Source organism: Gavia stellata, chromosome 4, assembly GCF_030936135.1.
Source record: "Gavia stellata isolate bGavSte3 chromosome 4, bGavSte3.hap2, whole genome shotgun sequence".
In the NCBI taxonomy this organism is placed as follows: Eukaryota; Metazoa; Chordata; class Aves; order Gaviiformes; family Gaviidae; genus Gavia; species Gavia stellata.
In genome coordinates, this window is record NC_082597.1 from 48429600 (window position 1) to 48457372 (window position 27773).

The 27773-nt window shown below is 38.4% G+C and overlaps 1 long non-coding RNA gene across 1 annotated transcript in view; it reads right to left on the reverse strand.

Annotated features, from left to right (window-relative positions):
• The window catches only part of LOC132316969 (uncharacterized), a 177102-nt gene extending 162108 nt beyond the window's left edge, over positions 1 to 14994 (reverse strand). Inside the window, exon 1 of the long non-coding RNA XR_009483967.1 lies at positions 14957 to 14994. This is a non-coding gene — a long non-coding RNA (uncharacterized LOC132316969). The remainder of the gene's footprint in view (positions 1 to 14956) is intronic.
• Positions 14995 to 27773: the final 12779 nt, after the last annotated feature.

The following is a 27773-nucleotide window of genomic DNA, read 5'->3' on the forward strand; positions in this document are numbered from 1 at the left end:
AGGAATTCATCACAGCACTGACAAGTGAATCTGGGAGTGGCAGGACCAGAACTGTGGGTTTCTATAGATTTATGTCTCATGGTTAGTTTTCTAGCATGTAAAATGACGCGAGCTCTGACTGAACTTTTTCATAGCTGAAACATTCACAGTGAATCTCTCACATCTGATATTCAGCAAGATGTAAAACACTGAAATCTGTCTTCTTTATTTTCACAGGGTTTGGAGAAACTCCCTCTCTTAGGATAATTTGTGAGATTTCAGAAACAAGTGATCATGATTTAAACTCAGTCAAAAAACAAAAAAAAGGGCTCCTGCTGAAATGCACAGACATGATGCTTTAAGAACTAGTGCTTTCACAAATTTAGCAAGCATCATCTGAAAAAAGAAATAAATGTTCTGATACATAGAAATCTCTTAAGATTTTTTTACAAGATATGCAAAGAAGAGATCACACTGGATTAGAAAAAAAAATCACACTGGATTAAAAGTGCAGCCAAATTAAAAGCTTACAATGAATGGCAGAAAGGATAACAATGTTAATAAATGCAAATCAGGAACTACAAATTGAATAAAATTGGTAAGGTAAGCATAGGGACACATGAGGAAAATAGCACAAACCACACAACAATGTGAGGAAGGTGTTTTGAATGTACATTTTTAAAAAATAGTAATACTGATAAATGCATTAATATACTCCACAACAGAAAGAGTGGATAAAACCAGGAAGAACTAATAATTTCTATTGTATGCTAGAAAATGGGGGGTGGGAGGAGAAAACCAAGTCAACAATCATAGGAACATTTTTAAAAAATAGGGTATTTCATCCCCATAGTCCAAACCAGGGTCAACTATCCTATACCATTCTAGACACTCATTTCTAAAACTCAGAACTAAAATTATTCTTCTAGCATGGGAAAGACAGTATCTTTGTAACATCCTTACTCATCTTAGTCTGTGAACTGTCTCCCTTAAAATAATTTAACCTTAAAATAATTTAACCTGAGTATTACTTGCTTTCTCATATCTGGATGCAGAGACGATTTTGCCATTAATTAAACCCACTTTCTAGTTATTTGGCTTGCTCATGCAATTTCAGGGGAGTAAAATTAACATTATATGTTAAACTGACATAATATGTATACTGGGATAACCATTACAGCTTTCCTTCTTGTTGCATCTGGACATCATCTTTCTCAATATTTTTATAAGAAATATTTCTCTAGTAAACTAATTTACATTATCTGCAATACTTTCGCAGCTATAGCTCTCAGCAACAGCTAATCTTATTATGGGTATTTCCAGTCACAATATCCGTAGAACATGATCTCCAGTGACCCTGATACTGTGGAGTTTAAGGGAAGTGAGCAAGACTGACAGCAGAATTATAATCCTGGACTTCAGAAAAGCAAGCTTTAGCCTCTTCAGGAACCTGCTTGGCAGCATCCCATGGGAAACTGCCTCAGGGGGCAAAGGGGTGCAGGAGAGCTGGCTGATTTTCTAGGACAGTCTCCTCAGAGCAGAGGAATGGTCCTTTCCAGCGTGCAGGAAGGCAAGCAAGCATGGCAGAAGGGTGAACATAGAGCTCCTGTCTGAGCGCAGATGGAGAAAAGTGGGTGGGACATAAGGTGGAAGCAGCAGTACAAAGACATTGCCTGCACAGTTAGGAACAGAGTCAAGAAAACCAAAGGTCAGCTGGAACTGAAATTACCAGGAGAAAATGAGAAAAGAAAAATGAAATGTATGTGCATCAGTAGCAAAAGGAAAGGTAAGGGGAGTGTAGTGGAAGAAAAGAGTTCAGTATCACTTAACCCACTTGGACATGCACAAGTCCCAGGTACCAGATGGGATACATCCAAGGGTGCTGAAGGAGCCGATGTCATTGCAAGTCCACCCTCTACTGTCTTTGAAAGGTGACAGCAATTGGGGAGGTTCTTGTTGACTGGAAAGACGCAAAGGCTACACCCATCTTCAAGAAGAGCAGTCTCTGGGAAGGCTATGGAGAAAATCTTCTTCTAAGACCTTTTTTAACATATGAACGACAAGGTGATTGAGAGCAGCCAGCAAGGGTTTATCATGGGCAAGTCATGCCTGATCAACTTCATTGTCTTCTGTGATGAAGTGACTGGTGCTGTGAGCAAGGGGAGGGCAGTGGATGTTTTATAACTTGATTTTAGCATGGCTTCTGAATAGTCTTCTTATCACCACATCCATGAGCTACAGGCTGGATAAGCAATGAAGTGGATAGAAAATTTGCTGCACTGCCAGACTCAAAGGCTGGCATCTGACTGTGTAGAAAGCAGCTCTGCAGAAAAGGATCTGGAGATCGTAGCAGAAGACAAGCTGAACACAAAGCAGCAGTGTGCCCTTGCAGCAAAGAAGCCCAAAAGCATCCTGGGTTGTATTGGCAAGAGCGTAGCCAGCCGGTCCAGGCAAGTGCATCTGGAGTACAGCATCCAGTTTGGGGCTCTCCAGTACAAGTATAATGTTGGCATACTGGAACAAGTGCATCTTGGGATGGCTGAGGACCGGAGAACATGACCTGTGAAGAAATGTTGAGAGAGTTCTGCCTTTTCATCCTGAAGAAAAGGCTCAGGCAATAAGAGGGCTCACTTCCGTCTACATCTACGTGACTGGAGGATACAATGAAGGCAGAGCCAGACTGTTCTTGGGGGTGCACAGCAATAGGAGGAGAGGCAGTAGACACAACCCTGAGAAACCTGATCTAAATAGACCTGTTCAGAGCAAAAGTTTACTCTGGACAACCCTTCCAAACCAAATTACGATTCCATGATTCTTACATATACAGAGCAGAGCCAATAAACTTCTATTTCTAGAACTAAACAGTTATCTAAATTTCTTCTTAGTCCTCTAGCAGTCTACATTTTAGGTAGTGGTGTCCTCTACATTGTCTTTTGTTAATTACTGCAATCACTAAAGGTTTACACCAGTGTTGCAGGTGAGATCATAACTTCATTGGAAGTGTAATACAGCTTGCTGCATCCTGTTGTGCAAGAGGACAAATTCTTATCGACACTAACTGTTTTGCAAATTTGAAAGTGTTATTTGAGTAGCTTAATATTGATCTAGAAACTGTTTCTCTGCTACTGTATGAGATGAGAGCAGTACTCCTAAGTATTCTAATGTCTCTAACAGATTAATTAATGTACTGGAGCTGAAATTTTTAATGCTATATATTAAATTATACTTCTTATTAAGAAGCTTTAGGAGATCCTAAACACAAAGATTTTCCAATCTGGAGAAGACAGCCCCCTCTTTCAAACTGTTCATAATTTGAACTCATAATGGCTAAAGAATACTAAAAGATGGAAAAAGTAAGGTGGGAGGGAATGATGATGCTTATAATAAAAGCAGAAGATGCTTCCAGCTGATTTTGTTATGTTTTGCTTATTTGGTGTATTCCTAGGAAGATTAGAAGTATGTAGGAACATTATCATCATCAATTCTAGTCTCATTTCCACCGTTGTCTTTTGTATATTTAAGTGTGGTCGTTGTATCACCTGTGTTCTCTTCCATAATCCATGTAATAAGTTTCCAAAGGTGATATTTGCATAATTACACAGGCAGAGCAACAAAGGTAAATTACCGCATGTCTAGCAGAAAAGTATTCTCTATTCACTGTTTGGCAGAACTAAACAGGAACAGAGTAGCTCAAATGTTGTTTCAATGACAGGGTCATCTAAATTCAGTGTAAATTTAATAGACAACAGTTCTAGGAGTTACTCTGCGCTTATGCTTGTATAGCTGGCAGCTGTACAAGATGACATTTAAAAAGGAATGGCAGGCTTTAAGGAACAAAAAAGTTGAGAAAAAAGAAGATGGTATCTAGGTTCTACGTAGTGTAAGGGTTCAAGATCCTTAAGTAATTTAGGGGAAGATCTAAAAGAAGCTAATATTATAAAAGGACCTTTATAATGTTGCTCTCTCTGAAGTTTACAAGTTTGCAAAGAAATTCAGTCAGACACCTGATGGGAGTTAACCATGTAATCCTTTTTGGATGTTAATTCATTACAAAGTCAGCTCAGAGGATTAGAGCGCTCAAGGTTACTTAGTGTAGGCCATCAAAATGAAAAGCCGTATCTGCGAGCAACCATTTCCTCACAGGTACTGCACTGTGCTGTTGCAGTGTCTTCTAGAAACATATCCTATGATTCTTTTTGCATGAATTATTCCAGTTCCTTCCCAATAAACTGTGAAATAACTTGTCAGTATTTCTGGACACTTTGGAAGGTGATAGAAGAAGATGAGAACTGAAGTAATTTAGCTTGCTTTATCACTAGCAAGACCAAGTTCCGACATGTGTAAAACATTCGACCAAGTGTTAGTCATCCTACACATCTCTGCTGGAATTTCTGTGTGTTAAAAACCATATTATTTACTTGCCTTTTCATAAAACTAGCATGTGTTCCAGTCTATACTGTGGCACTACATGTGCAAATAATTATTTAAAATGCAAATATACTATTGGCTAAACAGTTCACCCTTTCACTTCAGATCAGTGACATTAATGCATAAATCATTAAAAACAAAACCTTATCATGCAGATCAGAACAGTCAAATGTATGCTTGCAAGTGTATCTAGATACACATACACATGTGTATAGTGAATGAAATATTTTACAAGACTGGAACTATCTTTAACCAACTATTTTTGTAAAAACTGTAAGCATAAGAATATTTATGTAGTTAAATAAAGACATACTTGTTGGGCACACTATTGCCCTAAGCCAGCTCCTAGCCAGAGGCCTCAAGCTGTATCTAACATAGTACTGTATCCAAGCTAATGAGCTCGCTGAGTGCTTGCAGTTAAGAGCAGGCTACTTTGCAGCATGGTCAGACTGAGCTTGTTTTATTTCCTGGAAATAATTTTGTAGGCACTCTTTAAAAGTGAAGATGCTATGCTCAAAACCAGTGCCACACACTGGCATATAATTGAACCTAATCTCCCCAAAATACCAAAGAATACCCACAAATTAATCTGGAATAAACAGCCATGCTTTACTTAAATCAAGAAACTGGGACAGTGACAAAGATTATTCATTAAAAAGGTCATCAGATTAAAACAACAAAAGATCGAAAATAATAGATTTTCCCAAGCGTAAATATAGTGGAGTAAATCAATTATCATCTGTTCAGAGAATAATTTGGTTAGGAAAAATAAACTCTGAAAAATGCATAAAACTGATAAGTGTCATTGCATCAAATTTTACAAATTTACAATATTGTAGCATATCTGCTACATACATAGACCTCACTAGGAGATAGTAGGGTGCATTTTAGTTCCAAGATTGGTATTTAGAGACAGGATTTGAAGAATCTTTCCCCTTTTTATCTCAAAATGTTACTACAATAGTCCATACCCTTTTGTATTCAAGGCTTTTCTTCTCCAGTTCTTCCCCTTTTCTATTATGACCCTTTTAACAAGACCGGCACGTGAAACAATTTACAGTTTAAGATGAATACCAAGTTTCAGCTCACATTATTCCAGAATCTGTAGGTTTTCTCAGTCAATTCACGTTGTATGTGATTCTCTGCAATCAGCAATTGTCATACACATGCCTCTTTATCCAACACACACATATGAAGACAAGAAAAATATATCTGATTGGACAATGCACCACAGTTCTGACATGCAAGATTATGTCCTCCACCTACTGAAATTACCTCTCACTATACCAGTAATCTTCTCACGAAAAGAAAAAACAAACCACCAAACATTGTCAGATTTCAAAATCAGATTCAATTATGTGGATAACTGAGCTCCTAAATTCTTTCCTGTTAAAAAAAATTATGTAACTTTAAACTTATTTTTCTACAGTGAAAAGCTGATGCATATCATTAAGCTCTTCCTTTTTCTTTCTTGAAAAATGACACCATTTTGTTTACTTTTCTAAAAAACTTTTTTCATTGAAATTTATTATTCCAGTCACTGCAGCTCTTTCAACCTCTAAATGTTAGGATGCATTGCTAGAAAGAAGAAAATCAACAAACTCCGAAAATTAAGTTGATTTGTACTAATTCATCCACAAAATTCATAGGGAAAAATGTTCTTTATTAGCTTCTTCACTGAGAAAAACCTCATTAATTTTAAACACAACAATCTGAAAATGCTACCCATGTCAGATAGAATAATGACTGACATTACAGAGAGCACAATAAACTGCACAGAAAATACAATCACCCATTATTTACTGTCATGTGAATTTATATTCATGTGTGTAAATACACATGCTTTTTTGTACTATGACAACTTTGAAAAGTAGAAATCTTAAGAGTAACTATGATGTAGGTGAGGACAGAGGTAAAGAACATGGATTTAGAAATTCATATAGAGACAGATAAAATACTGACTTTTGCATATCGTTGAAATAATTGATGCTATCATGCATTCACTGATCACCCTTGGTCCACAGACCTAAACATCTCTTCACAGAAAGCAATCAAGTTGTTCAGGTTTGATTTATTCTTGGTAAATCCGTGCTGGCCTGTTCCCACTCACTTATTTTTTTCATTTCTGGAAATGACTTCCATGTGACTGCAATGTTACATTATAACACTAGTATCAGTCTGTTAAATATACCTAGCTGTCCTATTTAATTTCTGAAATCTGATCATTTCAGAAGCACATTCTTTCTCGAGGTTTTTACAATTGAAGTTGTCCTTTTGCTTTTTGTTCCTTGTTACACACAGTATGGAAATGCCAGAAGCAGTCTGACTATTTTTCTGATTAGAAGTTTAAATATCTGATTGAATGGATGGATGGTGGGGAAACAAATAAACAGTAGTTTCATAATATATGCAGATGTCAGTTAGGTAAGCTGTTTTGAAGATATCAGCCATCTAAATGGATATTAAAAAAAGTCTGTCAACATATCTGTTAAAGCACACCCCCACAACACCTTTTTGTAGTCCCTGTGGAGGCTTGCTCATCTCATCCAACATTAGTAGTCACATTGTGTAGCTTGATTTATTGCAACTAATTTAAGTTGAAGGTAAAAACATCAAAGGAGGGTGAAAAAACCTGGTCACCTGGGAGATGTGAAAAACAGTAATTCTCAGAGAAGGAAAAAACATCAACAAAGTAAAATAGTGTTTGTAGAGGGAAAAAATGAAGTACTATTGTGAGGTATGTTATTCACCAGCATATACAGTTACTCTGAGGCCTTTCCTCTGCAACACCCAAGTTACATGTGTTGTTCTTAAAGCATGAGTCATTCTTCTTGTCTTGCCTCAATATCAACCCATTTATTAATTTATACATAAAAAAAAATAAATAGGTCAGCCAACCATTCAATTGATATGAAGGAAGATCACACCTGAAAGGACTTGACATACTAAAAACTTGTAAATTGTTATCATCTTTGTATTAGTGATTACTTCTTTATTTTTCTTTTAACACTGGTTATCACTTTGCTGTAAATATGATCTTTAATGCCTGACAACTAAGGTCTATTCAAAGAAACTTATACTCTATTGCAGATCACTCATGTTTCTCAAGTAAAACCTGCTATCAGGCTAAATTAATGTACCTGAGTTTGAGAGAAAAGTCTAACTGTCCATACAAGTGGGGGACCAGTTCCAGGAGGAGTCTATCTAAGGGAACTTTGAATTCAGAAGTTTACATCCACTCTCGTCATACTTAGCTGGAGCTTTCCTCAGTCTATCAGTATTTTCCCTGTATTGGGTGGCCCAGAACTGGAAACAGTATTCTAGATGTGATCCAAAAACTGGTATCATAAGTAATGGCATCTCTCAGATTGAAGGAGTGTGAGACATGTTTTTACAGTACCACAGAAGTCTTAGAAGTCAAGCACAAGTCTCACATTCAGGGATGAGCCTGCCCTTTCTCACTTATTTCCCCAAAGGACTCACAATCCATAAGAATGTCTTCTGGGTTAATTATTTCTTTTGAATAGAACACAATGCTGACACGAGCAAGTTCAGAAACATTATAGGACATTTCTGAAGATATAGTTAGCAGCCAATGTATCTACATTTACATTTTATTTCTTCCTTGTTCTAATCTCCAAATTCCTGGCAAGACACAACAATAGTTTGTTATGTTGTGTGGAATACACATCAGCTGCTCTAAATGGATGCAATGCACTACATTTCACAATTAATATGATCTTTGATCCTATTTCACAAGAATGTGAGCAGCTCCAAAGTGATGAAATTAGCAGGTTCCACAGATTCTGTTAAAATATCTTCTCTACCCACAGGCAAAAATGAAAGTAATTCTTGCTCAACTTTCTTCTCCGATATTACATTTTTCACACACATTAAAGAAAAAAATAACTTATGGCATATTCTACAAATAGCTTGACATTCATTTTATGATGAGGCATGTGTGGAAATCTCCAGGTCGAAAAGACTTTTTAAAGCAAATGTTTTTATCAAAGCTATTTCTATCAGAAGTCCACTATTCTCAAGTATTTCAAACTAGGGTGTTAAAATACAAGACATCAAGACTTATTTAAACATGCAAAGAAACTGCACTAACACTGTGCTAACACAAAATATACACATAGATACATACCTTTTTCTTACAAAGAACTTTAAACTTCCCTTAAGTAATTCTGAAGACTCTTTCATGGACAAAAAATGAAGCTGACTGTCTTGTAGTTCCCTCTATAATAATTTTCCTTTTTGAAACATGAGTTCGACATTTGCATTTTTGCGGTCATTGGGAATTCCCTCAATCCGTACACCATTTTAAAAGTAATAGAGATCTCTGACTTGATCAGCTTCCACTGCCGGTTGTTCCTTTGTTTGAACTCAGTGTCTAGGCACAGAAGTTTGGGAGACCTTATAGTGAATATAGAGGCAAAGAAGTCATTGAATGTCTCTACCTTATCTGCATCCTCCACATGACTAATTGACTGACCCATTTCATCATGGCCCCATATTTTCATTTATTCTTTTACCTAACACGTAGCAGTAGGAGGCCTTCTTGTTGCCTGCCACATTCCTTGCCATTTCAATTCTAACTGAGCTTTGGCTTTTTTGACACCATCCCTGAAGGTCCAGGCAATGTTTCTAAGCACCCCTTTTGCAACCTGTCCTCATTTGAATCTCCAGTATATGTCCTTTATATTTTGGAGCTTGGTCATGAGCTCTCTGTTGAGCCAAGCTAGCCTCCTGATGTACATATGTGCATTTTTCTAAGTATTAGGATGAACCATTCTTATCCTTGAAGGCATGCTAAGTATGTATGGGAAGTCTCAAGGAAAAAAAAAAGAAGTATAGACATTACCCAATCATCTTACCATTCCTTTTTAATATACATGTTTTACCACTTCAGGACTAGGATAAATATTACATAAAATGTAAGGTTTTCCACTGTTTTTTTCTGAAACTTACTGGAAACTTAAAACTAGATTTCAAATTTCACCAGGTATTACCCTGTATGTCCTATAGTGTTTGCAGACCCGAATCCAACAGCTACAAAACTCACTGGACTTCACTGACTTCAGAGAATGTCAGATGGGAAGCATTAGTGACGAATAAATAATAAAAATATTTAAAGCTGGTTAAATATCAGAAATTAAAAACTAAATCATAGGAAAGACTTTGGAAGATATGTAGACTTTTTTTAGTTCAGGTAATTAAAAGTTATTATTTTGATTTATAACATGAAAGTTTATATACTAGTTGCATAATTCCCTAAGAAAACATATCTTAAAGCGTAAGATTTTTAACAGTGATGACATATACACAAATACTGTTTAGGGAGATAATTAGAGAGAAATATAGAATAATAAATAGTAATTAGTTTTATTAATCCTGGCCTTTAGCATATTTGGTTCATCTAAGACTTTGCTTATTTAAAAAAAAAAAAAAGAATTCTTATTGGTTTCACCAGAAATACTGAGAACGATCAGTCCCTCTGTGCTATCAATGCTCCAGGGATCATCGTCATCAAGAAAATCCTTGAAATCTTTTTTTTTTTTCCTATCAGTTGTCCATAATTATTCAATTTCTATGTGTTCCAAATCTTTTGGATCAGGCAGCAGTCAATCAAGTGAACACATCTTTTCCAGTGCTTCAATTAATAAGCCTGTATTTTATATTAGCTTCTTAGCAACAGGCAACTAGACATTTAACTCTGTCTAGGATCATATCTTAAAATCAAGACTAAAGTTCAATATTCTCAACATCTGATCTTGTTCAGTTTTCCCTTAATAGACCCAAGTTAATGGTGAGGTGTTATTTATTGACTTGCTTTCTAAAACTTGCTTGCAAACAGAATTGACACAAAACTGCTTTCAACTAGTTTAATTTCTTCTGTCCCTTTTCCAAGTAATTTTTTTAGTGCTTTTTGATATTGTCTATTTGATAGAATGATGTTTTTACTTAGTGAAACAGCAGTCACAGAATCCAGCTTTCTGAAAATTTCAAATACATTTTATTTACCCTCTTTGGCTCTTCGATTTAAACAGAACTTGCAGACAAGCAGCAGCAGCAAATCTAGTTATTTTCTTTTAAAAAATCAGTTATTTTGACTACTACTTCTAGAATATATATTTGTGTATATTCAATCAAAAAAAAAATAGTTTTCTGTTGAGTTCATCCTTCACTACAGGGCTCTCTGAATAGCTATTCAGATAAATGAATAGATGCATAGCTATTTGCCTTTTGTATGTTCATATAGAAAGTCTATTATCCAGAATTCACATTTCATAGTTCTTTCAGTTCAATTAATTTAGAATCAGAAACAATCTAATATAATTCATGACATACCCAGTTTAATTAATAATTAGTTAATATTCAGAAGTACTGATCACCAAATCAAACACACCATTAAAGCAATTGCAATGATAAATATAAGCCATCTTATTCAAGCCCTTAAAAAGTAAAAAAAAATTGTATTTCTGATGGACTGATGCCAGACTAGATAGTCACCCCCCCAAAAAAAAAAAAATTAGATTAAAAATTTTTCTAATGATTAGGTATCTTACAATAACAGTATCTCTAAAATTAAGATAGAGCTACATTTGTCAAATATGGTGGTGCAATGAACTCTACTCTTGAGAGCTCACTTATGTGTGGTCTTCTCAGTTAAAGAGGAAGGACTGCTGTGCATGGCAGGGAAGGTGATGTATATCTAGAGGAAAATGTGTATATAGAATCATAGAATCATTTAGGTTGGAAAAGACCTTTAAGATCATCAAGTCCAACCGTAAAAGTAACACTACCAAGTCCACCACTAAACCATGTCCCTAAGTGCCTCATCCACATGTCTTTTAAATACCTCCAGGAATGGTGACTCCACCACCTCCCTGGGCAGCCTGTTCCAGTGTCTGACAACCCTTTCAGTGAAGAAGTTTTTCCTAATATCCAATCTAAATCTCCCCTGGCACAACTTGAGGCCATTTCCTCTTGTACTTATGGTTGCAACCAGCATTAAAGAAGAATGTGAATGTATCTTTTTTTCCTTACCCCTTTACACATTTTTTTCTCTCAGTAATATATATATTATTTCTCCTTGGTCTCTACTTCACACAGCTCAAGCTGTTATGCAAATTATACTACATGATCTTATAGGTCAATATTAAAAGTGTTTGGATACAATTCAGGTCTATACTTTTTCTGGATATGATAATAATTCATAAGGCTATTAACTCATGCTCCTTAATAAGGAGTCCTTAGAAAAATAACTGATGTTAACAACAAGCTGCTCAGAAATATTTCTGCCTCCTTTATGCTACTAACCGCTTTCAACTCACAGCTCACAACTCTTCCACAAGACAGGAACTACTACTTGCCTCGGCACATTCTAGGAAACCGGGGAACTGGAGCAAGTCTGTCATATCTGAAATTCAAACCCATAGGTAATTGACTCTTAGTTTACAGACATTTCACTACTACATAATGCAAATGAAGGGAAGAATGGAGACAGAGAAAGAGAGCACTAGAGAGAGATAAATGACATTTATGAAGAACATTCGACATCTCCCCAATTCAGATTACAATCAGCTAGCATGGGAACAAAACTAAAATTCACACTGAAACGGACTTTGGAAATGAGAGTTAACTTATTTATTTGAGTCTAAAAAGTTAAAAGCAAATCTTCCAGATTTCTAATTACTTCAGCACTTAAAAAAAGAACCACTCACACACACAAGTCTACAATCAATTGTTTCCATAGCTCATAAAACAGAGACAACATCTCAGCTGTGCCACAGTCACAGAGCAAATGTAGAGTTACCTCAGGTCCCCAAGCTCTCCTTTGAACTCAGATGCATCAGGGGAACCTGTTCAAGTTATCTGTTCATATACAGAATGTATGTAGTCTTCACAGGGAACAAAAAATACAATTTCCCAGATCAAAACATCTTCACATATAAATGTCTATGTCCAACCTGATTAAATATTTTGAGGTGCTATTAAAAAACAGAGAAAGAGGCAGAGCAACAGAGAATGACAAAGACAGAGTAAGAGAACAAGTTAGAGACGGACAGAGAGATGGAGGCAGAGGGGCAACAGAGAGAGAGGCAGCCCAAGAGACAGATGACTGAAAGAAGACTACATATGCTTCAGTGATGGGCACACAAGCCCCAAGCAGCACGGGGACTACAGCCACACATACACACCTTTGTCCCATGCAGTTAATTGTTGGTGCCAAGGGAATTGTTGAAAAACAAGAGCCCAGATAAACTAGGGCAGTCTTTAAACCAGGGAACAAGGATGCTGCTTTTTATTTGTACCTCTTTACAGAATATGAGCTACCTGCAGACCTTTGCTTTATTTTCCTCAAGTTTTCTCAACTAAAGGCAAAGGGAAAAGATTTATACTTGAAGTTATCTTGTGATCATAAAGGGAACAAGCTGTGCTCAGAAAAAAAGAGAAAAAGAATTGCATTTCCCTGAAAATGTTGGTATATCCCATCTGAAAGGCCAAATCATTCACCATGGAAGGTGTTGCACTCTGGATGGATCATTTCTTTATACAATTACCTCTGCAAAAAGCAACAATGCAATTAGTAAAGCTGGACTTGAATACTAGAATAAACTCTGATAGCAAATAATCCTTACATTAGGAGTAATTTCTGAAACTGTTCTAGAGTTTTCACTTTCTAAAAGGCTCAAGTGGATTGAACAGAGTGCAACCGGACACCCCTCCCTAGTGTCAGCGCAAGATGAACACTCTTCAAAGTGGAAAAAGAAATAAAGTCCTTAAGCATTTGGTAAGCACTTCAGAGAAATAACATACACAGACAACAGCACCCGACAACATACCCAATAGGTAAGGCCAGACAAAGCAATTGCTATAGATGTAAGGACAATAACAGCATCCTTTCTAAAGAGTCTTATTCAACTTCCCCTCCCCCATTCCCACCTCTTTAGGGCTTGGTTTCAAACAGAGAGTGTAACAGGATGATCCCGTCTTCGGTAGACATAATTACTGTGCTCCTTAATCAAACTGTTAGCAAGTCTAAGTATGAAAGTTGCTAAAAAGAGTAAGAAGACATGACAATCTACTTGCTAAAAAAAAAGCTTAATGTCTTTAAAGAAGGTAATTAAGGCAACATGAGGGGAGGCCTCTCCATGTAGTCTGATTTGTCTGTTGCTCAAACATGCTCATTTTCAGCTTTCTTAAAATGCAAGAAATAATTTGGTGAATTATGCTATTGCAACGACTAGACCAGGAACAGATAATTACTCCATGATGCATGTGGTCGTTGTGAGATAATGATAACCCATCTCTTGTGGAATATGATGAAACAATATGCTTCAATTTCTCCCCGAAGCAAACAACCTAAAATACATGCTCTAACGCTGCAAATCTCAGCCAGGTCATTACTCGTTAAACACCTTAAGTACCATCAGTCCTCCTTGAGGAGAAAATGCACACAGCTAACACAAGGAAATACTTAGAGTTAGATTTGTCCTGTGCAGAGAAGGAATTGCCAGAGTTTAACAAAAAGGGCCAGCATAACTGTATATATTTGCTACTGTCCTGAAACTCCCTCAGAGTATCCCAGCAAGCAGTAGATTTAACAAAGATGGGGAATCAAAATACCCTGTTCAAGAAATTTAATTTATGGCCATCCTTTACAGGTTCACTTCCATTTTCACTGTCCTCACTGTTACATTGATGGCAGTGTTTCCAAGGTTTTCTTTCCAAAGATACTTTCTTGCTTTTAAAGTGCACAACCTCTACAGTTCACATTTATAAAAAATTGCAAAGGGAAATCATCAAGGTCTTTACATAGACAAAATTGTTTTTAAAATATGTATAGCAAAATGAAAGTAATCTAAAAGAAAACAGAGGTATCCTTCAATATGTAAGCAGATGCTTAATTCACAGACGTAAAGTCAAATTCTTTATGAACAATAAATTTGTACTTTATTGACTAAGCTATCTTTGGTCAGAGTCACATATTTTATAGTTCTTTCTCCCTGGACAGATAAGTATTTTAAGCTTGTACAAGACCTTGATGTATAGCAGGTTTTTTGTTTTGGTTTGGGATTTTTTATGATCAAACACAGCTGCTAGTAAAATTCAAATTTATGCAAGATTAGACACAATATTACAATAACAACAGTAAATAATAAAAAACAATATTCAAATAACTGGCTTGATCTTTGTCTTTAATTGTTTGCATCCAGTTAATAATGACCTAAATTTGTGACACCGCTTTACCACCCATACATCTGCTGTAGCAAATGTTTTAAAATAAACATTTTGAGTTACCCAGCCTTCAGTTGACAAATCTGCTGGTTTCCACAAGTGTGTGACAAACTGGAAAGTTTTTCTTTTCTCAGAAGGTCAGAAGTGAGATGAAAATTTAGCCTTTTCACCTCAACTGTTCTGCTGTATACAGGAGTAATAGATTCCCCTGCTATGTTAGTGAAAACAAGGGCTGGGAGCTGCTGTCTGAGATTTCTGCCCAGCTGAGGGGGCGATCAAATTCTGATGGGCCTTTTCTTACCGGTTCAGTGCGGCAATCTCTGGGTAGCAGATAATGGACCTCTGCCAGCACCGCCTGTCAGAAGGTGAACAAATCTCAGTACAGGATAAGAACAAAGAACAGATTTGAAAAGAAATGCTCTTTTTACAGATAGGCACGTGATGATAAGAAACGTTAGTTGTAGATGCTGTTTTCTCAGAAAATATTACCAAGATGCAATAGGAGAGACGAAAATAGGGGAAAATTCAAAAGTGTGTTGTTTCTCCCACAGAGCTGAAGCTTGTTTTTATATCATTGTTCATTTAATGTGCTCCTTTTGCAAAACATACAGGTTCAAAAACTTAACCTTAGCAAATTATATGGTAGGTAATGGGTAAACTGAAATTCCATCAATCTGATGTTCTGTAGCCAGTGGAATATTAAAAAAGGTTGGTTTGGGATCTCAGACAGCAAAGTCAGAGACGTATATTTGAAGTAAAATACTAAAGAGAAAAACTAAAACTTCATTCATGTGGTTTTTTCCTCACTCCTCTCTCTCTGTCCAGTGTTTTTGCCCTTTCTTAAACATATTTTCCCAGGGGCACCACCATCTTAGCTGAGGGGCTCAGCTCTGCCCTGCAGGGTGTCCTGGATACCAGAACTTGCTTCTGAAGTTGTATATAGCCAGGTTTTGCCCAAAGACAATGCCATGCACCGAGTATTAAGTTAAGACTGCCTGAACTACACCCTCCTCAAACTTGCCATATTATTGCTTTTGAAAACCTTCACAGAATTGAGCTCTTTAACAAACTGATACTTATGAGCAATATTGTCTCTGTATTATGAAATATTGTGCAGCAGCATTTTAAAATGGTTGTTTGAAAAGGTGTGATACACACACTACACAGACCATAAGTACGCTGTTTTGTTCAGTAGTTAGAACTCACAAGACATTCTAGCTGTGAAAAAGAATTTACTACGTGAGCTGTGTTTGTAATCCTTGAGAACAGTTGGAATTTTGAATTATCCTGTAAAAGGTCAACAGAATTAATAATTACAGCTGTAACTATGTGTGAAAAACTGTAATTAGGCTTTTTCTAAATAATTATAAAAATAGTCTATAGAAAAGCAAACTAAAACCTTGCTACTGGATGCAGCAATAATTTTTTTGGAAAGTGTGTCTAAAAACCAGTCACATCCCGTAGTTTTCTAAGGATCTACATTCATTTTCTGGTTTTCTTCAGTGCTCTATTATTCGGTGTGTGAATTGGTATATAAATGGAAGGTTAGTTATGTGTACTTTATATCATACTGTTCATTTTTTCTCTCTTAGATATTATTAAAGTTCAATAATTATACAGACAAAGCAAGCAGAATGCCAGAGTCAAAACACTGACAACATGACTTATCCTTCACATCCGAGATCACTTCAGAACCTCTCTCAAGATGTTAGTCTTCCTGCTCACTGAAGACAGACAATAATTTTAGCCTACTGGACAGACAAGAACCCCATGTAATTGTCAAAGGGTTTAAAAATACCCTCAGCGAAAGTCCAAAAGCAGAAAATCTGAAGTAATCCCTTTGAAATTACAAACATACCCTCCAATCTGTCCACATCCTGCTCCCACATTCCTTCAAGGCTCTCTCTTACAGTGACTCTGAGAGTCCTATTGTCCAGCCCACCTGGCTCCACAGCCAAGGTGATTTATGAGGCCCTCTCCTAGACCTTTCAGGGTGTCTGACATTAACTCTCCCTTGAAATGCTTATCTGCCTGTAACTAGTTATGTAAAAAATGCCCCAAAATTTTTTCAGGTGCTTTCAAACAATCCAGAGACCAAGACCTTTATTAATCCCCATTTCCTGACTTCGAGAAGGTAGAGTCTGGTTTAGAATGACTGTTTTCTCTCTCTTTCTAAACAAACATCCCTTTTCCATATCCTGTGCCCTTAGACCACATCTTGTGTTAGCTTCTATAGCTTCTACAGAAACGACAGTTTCCAGAAACCTTGTACTTAGACTGGAAATATTGTTTTCTACCTTAAAATGCCCATAAAGGGACAATCACTTATGCTGATCCTCGAAAAAAACCAACCAATCAATCCTTCCCCACTATGGACTCCCAAACTATCTGTAAGGATTCAATCAATTCCAGCTTCAGTGGGACTTACTGCTGTTCACCACTGTAGGATCTAGGGACTAGCAAAGTTTCTCAGTCAACTGCAGGGTGGATCTGCTTACTCTTTCACAACCGCTACAGATATCCAACAGAAGACTTGGAAGGAATAATTAGTTCTCCTAGTAAGTAAAAACAAGTTTTTCACATTATTCTGTTTATCAGCTTCTGTAAATGAAGAGCAAAGGGGAAGGAAAAAAAAAAAAGTTGCTACAGAGAATTACAAACCTGTGGTCACTGTGTCTTGCTTCTCCTTTGCCTGCTTGCCTCTAAATTCAGATGAAACCATGAAGGAACAACACGGGAACTAGATCTGCCTATCTAGTAAAATGCTGATGTAAAGCCAAATGCACCATGGACAATAAGGCTACTTCCAGAAGGGGGCCAGACCTCCATCAGCTCCAAAAGTAAAGGTTCCCAAACTAACATTTTGTAAACACCTGACGACATAAACAAGAGAACAAGCAAACTTTAGATCCCTCCAAGGCTTAAGTTACAGCAGAAGGCAAAATCACAAGTTGTAAAGAAATGCTGAGGAATTTGACAGAAAAGAAAAACCTATCCACATATTTCAGCTACATTTATACAATTCTTTTTCTGTACATTATAAAAAAATGTAACTACATGACCTCATCTCAGGATTTTTACATGCTTACTCAGAGTAGTCCTTAGAAGTCGTATTGAGATAGAAGGTATTAAAAAACGTAACTAAACCACAGAATCATGCTAGACATGAAGCAACAAATTCTATTTCCTCATAAAATACACTAAATTTGAATGCACTGCAACAAAAAACAGTAAGAAACTCTCCAGTTCACAGTAGACAAATCTAAGTGAACATTAAGCACCAGGACAAATAAGTGTTAAACAAATTAATCAAATTTGAAATTTCCCCCAGAAAATGGAGACAAATTCTAATAGTCTGAAGGGCACTGTCAAGACTTTTTATAAACCTATATAATGAAATGAGAAGTGGCAGCTCTGTAATAAATGTTTCTTTCATCAAGCAGTTTTGTGCAGTGAAGATGCACCATGAGAGACACAGTCTAAGCTTTTTTCCATACCTTTTCTGTAGCTTCCTTAAAAGTCCATCTGGATACATATATTAGCAACGTGTCTATGACTGGCTTATAAGCAATTAAAAAGTTGCCAAATTAACAGATTCTTGTATAGCAAATTTTGTTACATTGCAACACATTTACTTACAAAATGAAGCAAAATAGTAAGATAAAACAGAACAGCAAAGCATAATATAGTAACAAGAGATGTTAAAACAATTACAGTGAATAATTACAAAAAATAATCAAAGCTATGATATCTAAGTGAATGCAATTTTAATATGTCACATATATAGCTCAGCATACCTATGCAAGTGTTTACCTTGTTCTGTGCCTCTGACACTAAGCAGATGCATGTTTTCAGCTATATCTAAGTAGGCAGCTTGATTCTGGCACTGACTTGTAAGGTTCTGGAATTTAATCGCTCTTGGGAAGGAGGAGAAAATAATATCAGGCGTCACTGGCCCACAAATAACCTCATCTGGCAAAGTCATGAACAGTTAAGTTCAACAGAAAAATAATTTATTTTTTAAACACTTGTATAGTCAGTTGGAAGTTCCACATAGGATTCATTAAACAGACAAAGATCTAACAACTGCTAATTTGAAAAAGAAAAGAAAAGGTTTATTTGGAAGAGTGAACTTAATTTTCAAGATGAAGCATAGACTAGCATGTTCTCATCCAGCAACATAGGAGCAGAAACTGCAACAATCATATTAGGAGAGAAAGAGACAAATCAGTACTTTCACCATATCTTTCTCCACAAGATTGGGTTTTAGAAGCCACAAAACCTCACAGACTCCAGTCAGAGCCTAGCTGTTATTGAAGTAGAAAGCCACAGGGAGAGTGCTCAGTACTTCCAACCTAAATCTCCCCTCTGGAAAAAGGATTTGCTAGCAAAGTGTGTTCTTGGGGTGGACAAAAAACAGCATTACATGTTTCCAAACTAAACTCTAACAATCCAGCCTTTCATTGAGAGCCTACATGACGTAAAAGAGCATGTATGCCTTCCAGGTTAGGGTAAGGGTTTGGCGAGAGATAAAGTGCAGAGCCCCAGTGGTTGTAGGGCTGTGAAGGGCCTGCCAAGGGAAGGTGAGGGCTGCCAAAAGCTTTCAGTTGTGGCCACTCGTGTAGGAGCCGTAGATAGAGGTCTGTGTTGGACCAGAGCTCTGTCTAGGATTATGGTTACAGTTAGTTTTTGGAGAGAGAAAGCACAGAGCCCCAGTGTTTGTGGGTCTGATAAGGGGCTGCGAAAGGAAGGTGAAGGATGCCAAAACCTTTCACTCCTGGCCCCTCTTTTGTTGGAGAGGGTTCAGTTGGAGAGCTGCAGTTCCGACCTCCAACTTCCATATATAATGGCAAAAGCAGATCAGGAAAAGATGGAAAAAAATAATAGCTTTGTATCCTATGCTTATAAGACTTGGGGCTGCAGTTCTGTTCATATGTTACTACCATACCATTGTAGCTACTGCAATTAAAAATAACACTGTCTCAACAAGCTGCCCAGACTGCAACTCTATTAAATGAAAGTTTAGAGGCTTCCATTGAACTGGGTCACCATTATCAGCAATCAGGTTTTCTCCCACATGTCAACATCACCTCCCTGGCTTTCAGATTCCTCAGCCATTAGAATCACAGTATCTATTTTGCTTTGCCTAGACTATTCCGACTCTGCTCCAAAGACTGGATCTGCTCCAAAGATCTGGTCTCCTATATGTTCATTAAGTAATCAAGTTCCACCTTACATTTCCTTCTATTAACCTTTTTGTATTTTGCCTTTTTGAAAGGAACGTTTTAGCCAAGAGCTTTGAGAACTGAAGAATAGCTCATCTCCTTTAGTGTCTTATCCAGTTGACAAACAACAGATGCCCAAACTTTAGTGTTTTAGCTGAGATTAGGAGTGAGCTTTTGAAGATCTCCCAATCATCACTACTCACAATACATCAGTTTGCACTGCAGAAAGGCCTTGAAGAGTACACACTCTAGTCTTTCTGTCTGAAGCCATACTAGAAAATGCGCTCTATTAGTGGATCTTCAGGACTTGCAACTTCAATTTTCTCTTCAATCTTATCTTTGCACATGAGGGCTGCCATTTGAGCAAGTTCAGATGAGACAGTCAAAGTTTCCCTCTCAAATACATAACAGAAGTTTTCTTTAATTATTACTTTCCTATGAAATATTGAAGACACTAACATAGCTAAAGTTTTGCACCTAGAAAAAGTAATAGTTATATCCAGTATTTGAGTAACTCTTTTCATTACTATTAGACAGACTCAAGAGCAAACAAAAAACACATAATGTACCATGAAGAGGAATATGTTAATTGATTGGAGGTGCTTTAAATTCTTATAAATACACTTTTCATTATCAAGTATGATGATTTCTTGATTAAGACCAATTCTAGATGAACCAGCAATAATTCACAAGAAAATCAGAAAATTCAGGCAGTTTCCTGTAAACTTGCAATTTATAATATTTCTGTTTACCCTTCAAAGCATGATTCAGACTGCTCATTTTCCTAAATCCTTCAGGATATTGTACAATTCGAGGACAATGAGAGATGTACTCGTTACTGAAACAATGTGCCTCTCATATATATTGAGAAGAAAAAAAGAGCTGTAATACACAGTATATTTAGGTTTTATCATTTGCTATCCCTTATGAACAATAATATATCTTTAGGTCAGGCAAACATTGAAGAGACTAGCCACTTTTAAGACTGAGATGTTTCTGTTCAGATATCAAAGCCAGATTTCTTTTCCCTTCAAGTTCCAGCTCCACAGAAACTGGAGTTACTGGTTTATCTTCACTTAATGCATGATCCAATAAAACAGCTACCACACAGAATTCAAATCAGGCTGGCAGGAATATCCAGAAATCAGACACAGGTAGTAAGAGATACTAACAGTGCAAACTCTAAATTGAAATAAGAATGGAAACAACCAAGAACTGAAATAGAAAGGAATGATTTCTTCTTCCCCCCTCACAGGGCAGATATTATGCCCTTAGAAGAATGCTAAATGGTTATTTCACCACTGGATTGTTTCTGTGCTGCTTATGAATTTGTTACATACTTTTCCCTGTTGGAAGAATAGTCTCAGAGCAACTACTCAGATCTGCAGGTGCTCACTGTATGGAGGAATATGAGTCAACTACAAGGCAGAATCAGGAGAAGTGTCTGTTTACAAAGTCCCATGGTAGCCAGAGAAATTGTTCTGGAAGGGCTGGCACTGCTCCCCCAGGCTCCTATCTGTTGCAGGTTCTGAGTCAGCTGAAAGAGCTGAAAAAAATCAGTCACCTGCCTCTCCTCCCTTCCTTTCCTATTCTTAAACTTGCAAGATCCTGCAGTACCACAGTCCACTGATAGTTTGATGAAAGTAGAGAAAATTCCCTTTGTAGTGATGTTGCTGTTTTGTGCATCCAGCAGACCTTCAGTAAGCGACTTTAATTTAGCTCTTTGGGTCTAAATTACAGGATGTTGGGCAAAGAATGAAGAACAGCTCACAGGAGATTGCAGTCAGGCTCTCAACATATATACTGTCTAGTGATATTTAGTACAATATGATCTGATGGACTGTGACTCCTTTTTATTCCATCTATTTTTTCTACTGATTAAGGGTGTCAGTCAGACCCATTACACAAGAAATTGCATTCATTATTTCCCCATGATGCTTCAAGGAAATCAAAACAACAAGGAATATTTAGTAAAAGGTAATTTATATTACTTTAGGATTAGGTGGAAAATTAGCTCACTTGTGTTCCCAAGGTAAGATGCAGCTTTCTTTAAAAGTCCGAACATGTAAGTCAGCAGTGACTCAAAGAACAAAGCCTACAAAAAGTGAAATGAAGTTAGCAAAGGGAATAAAGAAAAGGCTTTCAGTTCTAAAATATCCAGCATTTTAGTATAGTCAGGGAAATAAGTTATTGAACTAAGGCCTGAAACACAACAGAAACTCTTCAGGAGAGGACACTTTTGTCCAGAAAGGGTTCTTGCAGGATGAGGACTTTACATTTTTCTCTTTCGCCACTATCTGTATAATTTAGGAAATTGAATGGATTTTATATAAATAGATATTTTGGTCTGACCACTAATGCAATGATTTTATTCTGCTTAACATATGCTAACATTTCCACAGTACAAAATATCATGTCATACAATATCTACCTACATGGATATTGTCAGATGCCAGCTTGATACACACTGAGACATTCTCATTCAATTTTAGTACCCCAGCTGAAGCGGCCAATAAGCCTTTTGGGCAAAATACAGAACATTTTACAAGAAAAGCAATATTAAGTAACAGAGCAGTTCACCTGCTATTTGTTTTCATGTTTATCCCATTTTTACTTCTCTCTCTACTGGGCACAGACATCATATAGTATTTATCTAAAAATCATCATTGCGGTATAGCCTTAAAGATCAGATTCCTTTATTATGTTTCCAGTACAAACATTTAGAAAAGTATGTTCCTTGCTTTTAGTGATTTCCAGTTTAAACAATTACATGGTAGAAAAGAGGAGTCAGTGCCTTTCTGCATACAAAGCTAGGTGTGGGAGAGGCAGGAAATAAAGTACAAGCAATAGCTACATTTTTAAAGATTCTGGAATTAGAGTCATAGAATGATAGAACAGGTACCACATGCCCTTGTAAAAAGTCCCTCTCCAGCTTTCTTGTAGGCCCCCTTCAGGTACTGGAAGGCTGCTATAAGGTCTCCCCAGAGCCTTCTCTTCTCCAGGCTGAACAACCCCAACTCTCTCAGACTTGTCTTCATAGGAGAGGTGCTCCAGCCCTCTAATCATCTTCATGGCCCTCCTCTGGACTCGCTCCAACAGGTCCATGTCTTTCTTATATAGGGGGTCCCAGAGCTGAACACAGTACTCCAGGGGGGGTCTCAAGAGAGTGGAGTAGAGGGGGAGAATCACCTCCCTGGACCTCCTGGTCACACTTCTTTTGATGCAGCCCAGGATACGGTTGGCTTTCTGGGCTGCAAGCATACACTGCCAGCTCATGTTGAGGTTCTCATCAACCAACACCACCAAGACCTTCTCCTCAGGGCTGCTCTCAGTCCATTCTCCCCCCAGTCTGTATTTGTACTTGGGATTGCCCTGACCCATGTGCAGGACCTTGCACTTGGCCTTGTTGAACCTCATGAGGTTCTCACAGGCCCACCTCTCAAGTCTGTCCAGGTCCCTCTGGATGGCATCTCTTCCCTCCAGCGTGTCAACTGCACCACACAGCTTGGTGTCGTTGGCAGACTTGCTGAAGGTGCACTCAATTCCACTGTCCATGTCACCAACAAAGATGTTAAACAGCACCAGTCCCAATACTGACCCCTGAGGAACTAGATATTCTTGCCCTACAAAGCCTCTCACCAGTTAGTCTAAAGGGGGTAATTTTAACGTCACAGAAAGTAAACAAGCAATCTCTGCCCTTAAGATACGAATGAAAAACTATCCTAGAGATTTCACCACATTAGAATGTAGTTGCACTACAGCTGCATTAAATATTTCAAGCCATGTCTGAACGCACTCAGTCCATTTCTAAGAATCATGAAAAATTGACATGGTAACACTTAGTTCATTAATTCTTTATAAATACATAAGAGATATGATTTTATGATATGAATGAAAAAATTCACGGAGGTGATGTGTCTCATCAATCTTCTCATCACATAATCTTCCATAACACTCACAGCAAGAAAATATAAGTCACAGAAGACAACCACAAACTAGAGTTGCATTACAAGAAATATTACACATAAAATTCAAACTGTAATGACACTGCAGATGATCATCTGTCTGTTTCAGTTATCAACTGTCTGGTTTTTCCTCTAAGATTTGCTAAGATCAGCTAATTTGCATAAATTTTTTAAACAGGTAATTATTTATAGTGCTCACTATTATTTTGTGAACTAATGTATTGGGTTTGTGTAACAAACAGGATGTCTGGCCTATTAGATATGCTTTAAACAAGCCGTTTTTGAAAGTCAGTGGGAAAAAGAGAAGCAGCAAGCTTTGCGGAGGCAGGGCGGTGTCACTTCCCCCCTTAACCTCCCCATTTTGATTTAAGACGCATGTGCAAGGAAAAGGTGACATCGCGGTCACAACCATAGGAGGGGTAAATTGACCACCAGGACCCCCCACACCCCCAGACTCATTTCAAGAACATTCCAAGTACTCAAAAGGTGCTCATTTGGAGAATGTTCCAAATACTCCAAGTAAATAGTGCGTCTGCATGTCAAGACTTCGCCTGAAGGGAGGATTCCAGGAAGAAAGAGACTATAAAAGGTGCCAGAAGAGACTGGGAGATGGCGCCCCACCATCCAGGAACCATGAACCAGACACTATGCAGGATAAGACATCACTGGAACCTAGCGTGGTGATATCTCCCTCTCTTTTCTAGTTCTCGTTTTCTCTTGTCTATTCTTACTCTTCCTTCTTTTTCCTTTTACCCCTTGTTTGAAAACTATATAACTATACAGGTAGTTAGGGATGTTTTATCACTTTTGTCTGCAATCAATAAAGGATTTCTATTGAATCTCCTGATCGCTTGGTGTTAAATCGCGCCTTTATTTGTCCATGGGGGATCATGAAACCTAAACACAACTTGTCCTTTAACCCAGGGCTTTAGGACTTGGGTTGCGACAGTTTGCATGACAAGGTTTCTGTAGTGGGGGGGCTACAGGGGTGGCCTCTGTGAGAAGCTGCTAGAAGTCTCCCCTATGTCCGATAGAGCCAATGCCAGCCGGCTCCAAGACGGACCTGCCACTGACCAAGGCTGAGCCCATTGGCGACGGTGGTAGTGCCTCTGTGATAACATGTTTAAGAAGGGGGAAAAAAACCAGCTGCGCAACGGCAGCAGAAGAGAGGAGTGAGAATATGTGAGAGGAACAGCTCTGCAGACGCCAAGCTCAGTGAAGGAGGAGGGGGAGGAGGTGCTCCAGGCGCCGCAGCAGAGATTCCCCTGCAGCCCGTGATGAAGACCATGGTGAGGCAGGCTGTCCCCTGCAGCCCATGGAGGTCCACAGTGGAGCAGATATCCACCTGCAGCCCGTGGAGGACCCCACGCCAGAGCAGGTGGATGCCCGAAGGAGGCTGTGACCCCATGGGAAGCCCGTGCTGAAGCAAGCTCCTGGCAGAACCTGTGGCGCCGTGGAGAGAGGAGCCCATGCTGGAGCAGGTTTGCTGGCAGGACTTGTGACCCCATGGGGCACCCACGCTGGAGCAGTCTGTTCCTGAAGGACTGCACCCCATGGGAAGGACCCCACGCTGCAGCAGTTCGTGAAGAACTGCAGCCCGTGGGAAAGACCCACGCTGGAGAAATTCATGGAGAACTGTCTCATGTGGGAGGGACCCCAGGCCGGAGCCGGGGAAGAGTGTGAGGAGGAAGGAGCGGCAGAGACAAGGTGTGATGAACGGACCGCAACCCCCATTCCCCATCCCCCTGCGCCGCTCGGCGGGGGGGAGGCAGAGGAAAATCAGGAGTGAAGCTGAGCCCGGGAAGAAGAGAGGGGTGGGGGGAAGGTGTTTCGAGATTTCATTTTTCTCTCTCATAACCCTACTCGGATGTGCTTGGTAATAGATTCATTTCCCCGAGCCGAGTGTGTTTTGCCGGTGACGGTAACGGGTGCGTGATCTCTCCCTGTCCTTATCTCGACCCAGGAGCCTTTCATTGTATTTTGTCTCCCCTGCCCGGCTGAGGAGGGGAGCGATAGAGCGGCTTGAGTGGGCACCTGGCGTCCAGCCAGGGTCAACCCACCACAAATAACTACCAAGCTGTTAAATATTTCACTTGTGGAATTTCCATGCCATTAGAAAGGAAATACAAATTCAACAATAGATACGTTCTGCCTCTTCACCCCACACATATGAAGGTTACATACACACATGACAAGGCACACTTTGCCTTTCCCCTACTGATATTTTCACTTCTTTTATACATTATGAGTTAGAGGATAGAAGTCATTAAATTAACATATTAAGATAATCTGCATTTCTGAATTCCCTGAAAGAGGAATAATTTTCTGAAAGGTAATCTCTAAGCTCTCTTGCTGTCACAGTCCTAACACAAAAGAAGCTTTTTTCTTTCCCTACTGAAATGAAAATAACATCTTTAAAGAATGCACCAGCAGGTTTTGGGAAATTATATTAGTTTTCACTTTTAATCCCAAATATATAAATTCATATTCTGTGAGAACAAATTTAAACTAAATAACTATTATTTTAAAGTTTACTTCTTAATAGTTCCTTCCAAATTTCCAGTACTTGCAGAAGGAGAAGCAACATTGACTAGTCAAGATAAGGTCTACAGGAATGTTTCCTGAGGGAGGAAAAGAGCATCCAGTTTCCTTGGAATAGGTTAACTAATTTTTATTTTCTTCTTTAAAAAAAAGAAAAAAAAGCATTACAAAGTAGAAAGAAGAAAAGAGTTGAACAGTGAACTGAAGTGAGAGGTTTCCACAGAAGTCTGCCTACATTGGTGAGTGGGTGGAGCTCAACTCTGGCACCTCCACTCACTACTTCCCCTGCCACTTAAATACAGACACCCAGCACACACACATCTCCCTAAAAGGCACAAAGACAGGGGAATAATGCCATGCCCAGGCCTACTCTGCCTATGCCATACAGCCAGCCAGCTTACATCTCCCGGACCTCCCAACCCATGGTCATTTTCTGTTCTTTGAAGACAATAACAAAATGGGCAGCTGGAGAGAGAAGACAGGAACAGCCAGTCTGAGTAATATTGTATTACTGAGCCTGCAAGCCCCACAACATCACCCCAGTACCGTCTTCTGTAGTCCACCTCCCTCCCCGCCACTGGCTCCATCCACAGCCCTTTCTCCTACCACCACTCCAGCCTGTCACCCAACACCATTCCTCCTGTTTAGTCCCCCACCTCAGAGGGGCCAAACAGAGAGAGATGACTACAGCAGGATCTTAAGATAAGGGAAGAAGGATGCAGCTGCTCAGTGGGATTGGAGACAAGGAGAATGAAGATCAAAGTACAATTGTGAGAGGGTCAGGAATCACTTCACTCTGTAGAGAGATATACTAAACACACAAGAAAGTATTAAAGAGATCTTAGGCCAGGTGTCCTGTTGTCAAATTAATTCCTTAGTTGATATGCACTGCTTGTATAGAGAACCCAGTGAGAAAATGTTTTGTTTTTTTAAATCCACCATGAAATGAAAAGCTAAGGCATACAAATCAAAATGCAGCCACCATCTTAACCATTCTCATTTTCAAACACAAAGAATGGTTAAGTAGCTGTTTTCTTGAGTTGTAGTCTTGATTGATGGACTACATGGATTAACAGTCTATTCTCTGTCTCCGGAAATAGAAATGTTTATTTTGCAGTGACTGTGTTTTCTAGCCCTCACAGCTGAAGACTTAGGGTGATGCTTGCCCCAAATCAAATGTGTCCATTTCTTCCCCTCAAATTTCTCATCCTGTGGTTCTGTAAAACTTTATTATTCCCTGCCATGTTAAGGAAAGATGATGGCAAAATACCAATAAAATTAATTATACATAGCAAGATAAATAATAAAAAGATTACTCCCAAATAGTGTAAGTGTTCATATGTAAGTGTTCAGTACTTACCACAGCTTTAGAGATTTCACATAGGGG